At 39.6% G+C, this 4757-nt stretch overlaps 1 long non-coding RNA gene across 1 annotated transcript; it reads left to right on the top strand.

Annotated features, from left to right (window-relative positions):
- The first annotated feature begins 697 nt into the window (after positions 1–697).
- Positions 698–3583, top strand: LOC127295114 (uncharacterized). The gene is made up of 4 exons (XR_007847538.2): positions 698–978; positions 1066–1306; positions 2163–2222; positions 3391–3583. It is a non-coding gene; the product is annotated as an uncharacterized lncRNA (long non-coding RNA).
- The last annotated feature ends 1174 nt before the right edge of the window (positions 3584–4757 follow it).

Below are 4757 nucleotides of genomic sequence, written 5' to 3'. Positions count from 1 at the left end.
AACATGACTATCCAAGTTGTTGAATTTTAGTGACATATAAAATCTTCATCCAACCATACTTGAATTATTAATGAGAGGGAATAAAATGACTTCCCAAATTATGGTGGATTAATGCTTGATATGCCCGTTTGATTATTATTTGAGTTCTTGGATCCTTCCAAATATTTTCCAATGTTTCAAGAGAGGAAATAATATGACATTTCCAATTAAAAGTAAATTTTTGGAGAAGATTTTGTTCGGTGTTATCTGCATCTAAGTAACATTCTTTATTTTGGGAAAATCAAGAGAGATGATAATATGACTTCATCATGATTAATGTTGGATTTTTCATTATATTTTAAATCTCATTCAAAAATGACTTATTTTATATTTCATGTATGTTGAATTGATTGAGTGATTGAAACTAAAACTCCCCTAAATTATTAAAAAAAAATGCAGTAGCTATATAGCCAAAGTGTATAAAAATATTTTTTTGCATATTTTATTTCAGGCGGAAAAGGGATTTCCCCATCCAATTTACATGTTTTGGTTTTCAGATTTAATTGAATAGTTATCTCTAGAGTTTTTCCTAAATAAAAAAATAGAAATAGAAACAAAAAAAGAAAATGGAAGAGATAAAGTGCACGTACCTGAACTGAACGGCCAGGCCAACCACGCCCATATACACGAGCGGCCGTGCACATCGCTCCAGGCTCCAACCAATTGATAGCCTCAAGTTCAATTTTTTTTTATTACATGGACCCACCTGTCATCATCTTCCTGGAGACCATCTCCTATACGAGAGTTCATCCTGTAACTAATCAATCCCGGCAAGACATCTTGATTCGGCCGATTTCGTTGCCCCTACTTCACGAAAACCCCTCTATATAATCCCCCGCAGCAACCTCTCTCGGTTTTTCGAAAAAGCACAAACTCTAAACCACCCGAGAGCTCAAACCGATCTCGCCGGAGTTCCGCCGTCGCGAACTCGAAGACGAGGTTTCAGGACTCCTCGCCTCGCCCTTCTCTGTCTAAGATTCGCAGATTGCTCGATCTCATTCTCCTAATCTTTTTCCCCTTCCGCAGAACCACGAGAACACGCAGGCGAGACCACCGAACTTCGGCCGGACTTCGCAGCTTCCAGCTGGGAATAGCAGCCGCTCAGGACCAAGCCGACGGACGCCGTTGACGCCCTTGACACTGTGAGGTAGAGGGGGAACCCGTCAACCACTTCGTCAAGCCGGAGGAGCACCAGAATACCGTCTCCGTCCGCACCCGAGTTTGGCGCCACCGTCTCCTTCCTCGTCGCTGATCACGCGCGGGTGCTGTAAGTCTCACAATCGTTAGGCTAATTTACTTGTTGTTCTGAGCCGTTAGATCTAAATCCAAGGATTCATGTTAGGCCAATTACTGAACCGGTACCAGTGCATGGTTCGATCGATCCATCACAGAGCTAGCTCCTTCTTTGGTCAAAACTTCAAAAATTTGTATCTTTAAATCTAGAGCTTTGTTCTAGATTTTGTTTTTTTGCGTTGAATTCGTAATCAAATCCTCTACCCACTGATACTAATTTTGCAAATTATAGAAGTTTTGAGTTTATCAGCTAAAAATTGAGTTTAGTGTATTAGCACGTTATTTCCTGTTGTTACGTGTGGCCGACGCCAAACCAAGCTGAAGCCGAGCAAGTTGAAGCCGAGCCAAGCCGCCAGCCGAAGCCAAAGCCGAGGAGCGCCACAACCGTTAGATCAAGATCGGATATTCCGAGACGCGCCACGTCCGTGCGTGAAAACAACGAAATCTGAATACTTCCGAAAATCATAATTAAATAACCGTAACTCCTTTTTAATCCATTCTTTTTGTGTTAGTTTCAGAATTACATTATCTACACCTTGAAGCTGGAATTTTCGAATTATAAGTAACTAATTTTCACGTTTGTAATATTGAATCTTAAACCTCAATTTGAACATATTTGGAGTTATATAAATCCTATTAAATTAATTCCTATTCGCAAATTGATCCTTATGACCATATCTAACATTTGTACTAAACATAACTATTGTACCACGAAATAAATATGTTATTTAATATTATTTTGCATTTTCCTTTGTTTTACATTATTATGTGTTTTGTTGGCTCTTTATTTGCAATGGTTGTTTATTGCTTGTATTTTTTCTATGCGTTAGATTTATTCGGAGTGCGAGAGAAAGTTCACAAGGAAGAAATCATCATGAAATTATACTAAGGCAAGTTACACCTTTGTTTATATGTTTGTCCCAAGTTTTCTACTATGCATGTCTTTTTCCTTCAAATGATTTGTATGCATGTGTAGGATGTTTTGGTAGATTTTACTTGGTAAATATTTTACAAGTTTGTGTGCTATTTTGTAGATTGCCATGAGTAGAAGTATTACTTAGAAATATTTCCACTAGATATGATGGCCATAGGAATCCCTAAATTTTTCTAAGTGCTATGCCTATGCTACGCAAATATCAAAAGGGGTTCGAAACAAGAAAATTTTCTAAGTACTTGAGCTCTGTTTATGAGCGCAACTTTTCTCCCAAAATCCTCCTTCAAAATAAAATTAAGTTTTCTTCTGGGCGGAATGGTTTTGACGGGACAACGAGTGTGAAGATTGGTGGAGGACTGCCGCCCAGGATCAAAGAAGTCTGCCATGTTCCAGATATCAGAAGCTTCCAGTGCAACCACAATACAATATGGGCTCTGTCTTGGCTAAGTACTTAGTGGGAAACCTCGCCTGGGTACCGCCATTGGGAGGAATTTTGGGCACGGGCGGATCCGGAAGGTAGAGGGGCTGCTAAGGAAAAGCTTCGTCGTGACCTCGTCCTGGCCTTAATGAAGATGAAGAATTTTGGCAAAAAGGCTTGGTTGTGAATTGTGGGTAAAGAGCGCAACCTCTCGAGAGTGTTAACCTGATCGATCAGCCGTGTCCACGGTAACAGGACAATTTGAGCATCTGAAGGATGGAGCCTCTGAAGGATTTCCTCTCTCTTTTTCAAAGGAATTTTCAAAACCATATGGCGTGTGTAATATCGTTCATAGGTGGGTTTTGGGGCCTTGGTGCGTAATATCCAAGTGCTCGGGACTTGGTGTGTAATATCCAAGTGTTTGGGACTTGGTGTGTCATATCCAAGTGTTAGGTTGATTTGGACACTTGGTGTGTAATATCCATGTGCTCCACTCGGCCAATATTACTTTATCAAAATTTTGCAAAGTAGGATAAAAGAATTTTATCTACTTCTTAAGAAAAAAATTGGCTTTACGCAAATAAAACCTCAAGCCTCCTCTTGTCTGCCTTGCATGTAGATGTAGTCAATTTTCCTCTTCTCGGTGTAATTTGCCATACATTCAAAGTATTGACCACTATCGTGGCTGCAACCTTTCATGTTGCAGGTTATTCGACGACTTGTGAGAATGCGTAGGTCGCGAGTCTACACTCAACCAGCCTGTGGCATTGATGGGACTCCAAGATGTTATTTCGTTTTTCGTTGTATTGAGCTAGCCTTTGGCTATGCAATTTGTAATATTTGTACTCTGGATTATTCAAATCGTTTAATAAAGACTTGTGTTTTACATGATAAGTCATCGACTGTGAGTGCTTGCTAATGATCCAGGGACTAGCATGTTTAATCACAGGGACTTTGGATCCTACCAAATCCGAGGTCGTTACACTCAACATAAAAGTAAAAGAATGGCCCTTCGCAGAGGGAAGCATTGATTGCTATATTTGTGCTAGAGCTTTGGTTTTGAAAACATATAGAGAGCAATAAAAGTAAAATTTTGAGAGGTGTTTGTTGTTGTCAACGAATGGTAGTGGGCACTCTAACCCCCTTGCCAGACAAACCTTCAAAGAGCGGCTCCCATTTTATTTTTATTTTTGGGTGGCGCTCCTTCCAACCTTTCTTTCACAAACCATGGCTAACCGAATCCTCGGGTGCCTGCCAACAATCTCATACCATGAAGGAGTGCCTTTTTATTTTAGTTTTATTATGATGACACTCCTCCCCACCTTTGCTTTGTCAAGCCACGGCTAACCGAATCCTTCGGGTGCCGTCCAACAATCACATACCATGGAGGAGTGTCTATTTTTATTAATTAATTTGGGACTGGGAATCCCATTGCCAGCTCTTTTTGCAAAATTATTGGATAAGCGGATGAAGCCACTAGTCCATTGGTGAAAGTTGCCCAACAAGATTGAAAGATAAACACCACATACTTCCTCATGAGCTATAAAACATTGACACAAATCAGAGGTGATAAATTTTGAATTTTTAAAGGTAGTACTCAAGCAATTTACTTTGGAATGGCGGAGAAATACCATGTAGTAGGTAGGTATGGTGGACACAAATGGCATAGTGGTTGGCTCAAGTATTTTGGATGCATGAGAAGTATTCCCTCTCGATACAAGGTTTAGGCTAGCAAGGTTATTTGAAACAAACACAAGGATGAACCGGTGCAGCAAAACTTACATAAAAGACATATTGTAAACATTATAAGACTCTACACCGTCTTCCTTGTTGTTCAAACTCAATACTAGAAATTATCTAGACCTTAGAGAGACCAATTATGCAAACCAAATTTTAGCAAGCTCTATGTATTTCTTCATTAATAGGTGCAAAGTATATGATGCAAGAGCTTAAACATGAGCACAACAATTGCCAAGTATCAAATTATCCAAGACATTTTAGCAATCACTACATGTAGCATTTTCCGTTTCCAACCATATAACAATTAACGAAGCAGTTTCAACCTTCGCCATG

The sequence above is a fragment of the Lolium perenne genome, chromosome 4 (genome assembly GCF_019359855.2).
Source record: "Lolium perenne isolate Kyuss_39 chromosome 4, Kyuss_2.0, whole genome shotgun sequence".
In the NCBI taxonomy this organism is placed as follows: Eukaryota; Viridiplantae; Streptophyta; class Magnoliopsida; order Poales; family Poaceae; genus Lolium; species Lolium perenne.
The sequence above is the reverse complement of the archived record's forward strand: the minus strand, read 5'-3'. Positions and strand labels throughout refer to the sequence as shown.